This window comes from Tarenaya hassleriana, unplaced genomic scaffold, assembly GCF_000463585.1.
Source record: "Tarenaya hassleriana unplaced genomic scaffold, ASM46358v1 Cleome189, whole genome shotgun sequence".
NCBI lineage: Eukaryota > Viridiplantae > Streptophyta > Magnoliopsida > Brassicales > Cleomaceae > Tarenaya > Tarenaya hassleriana.
In genome coordinates this window covers 199,959-201,214 of record NW_010965296.1, presented here as the reverse complement: position 1 = coordinate 201,214, position 1,256 = coordinate 199,959, and positions in this window count along the sequence as shown.

Sequence of the window (1,256 nt, the reverse complement as noted above, 5' to 3'; positions counted from 1 at the left end):
GATCACGAACAAACTCTATTCGAGATAGGTAGTCATAGTGTCTTGCTAGAGACCGCCTATGACTTGTATATCCGGAATAGAGATTTCGGGTTATACTGCTATATCGAATGAGCCTACAGGGTCACACACGTAGGGAAGGAAAAATGCACGAGAAAACGTCGAGAAATCTGGACAAGAGGTTCGGACCGTCCGGTCTAGGAGTAGACCGAACGGACCGGAGCATCTAGTCCGAACGGACCAAGTTGTTGGAGCGAACGGACTAGAGAGTTCAGTCCGAACGGACCAAGTGTTGGACCGAACGGACTGACCCGTCAGTTCGAACGGACCCAGTTATGAAACTGGTCCGAACGAACCAAGTGTCCAGATCGAACGGACTACTAAGCAGTCCTTCGGTATTAATTTTAAAGTCCGAATCTAGGGTTAATCACTTGAATAAGAGGAGAAATAGAACCCTAACACTAGGGGGCCAACCTAGAGAACTTTTCAGACCTTTTTAGAGAGTCTAGAGGGTTGAAGAAGTGATCTTAATCTCTCTTTCTCAAAGCACATCATCGAATAGAAGATTCGTGTCCTAGCAGACAAGTTCCAAAGGTTGGAATCCATCCCGAGGTGTGGATACGTGTAGAGGGCGAGGTATTCTTCCTGCCTATAGTGATCGGACGAACACATCAATTGAAACAGGTCCGGGATCGATTGAGGTAAGCGTTCTAACGTTTCTACAAGATCATGCATGATAGGTTTTAGGGTTTTATCAAATTTTTGTTTTACATCCGCTGTGCAAACCCTAGAACCGATCTCTTAGGAATAGGATTCGCTCTAAGATCCTAGGAAAACCCAACAGACTCATGGTCAGAGATCACATGGTACCTTGTGCCATGATCACATGGTACCATGTGACAATGGTCCCATGGTACCATTTCAGCATGGTCACATGGTACCATATGCCATGGTCACATGGTACCATTGCCATGGTCACATGGTCACATGTTTCTGATTTGTCGATTCTTTATAATGGTTAGAAAGTTCATACCTATTCTTCAGATCAATAAATCGCTCTTCAAATTCGTGCAACGTATACGCTTCCGCACATTTGAAAAAACTTTCTACGACGGTTTCACCTCTTGAAATCTTTCTTCTCATGCCTCTGTTAACCTTAACTTTCAGATTTTGTGCTATATGTCTCGCACAAAATCCATGGCCAGCTTCTTTGTACACTTCTCTAACAGCCTTTATTATGCTTCTATGTCGATCAAATA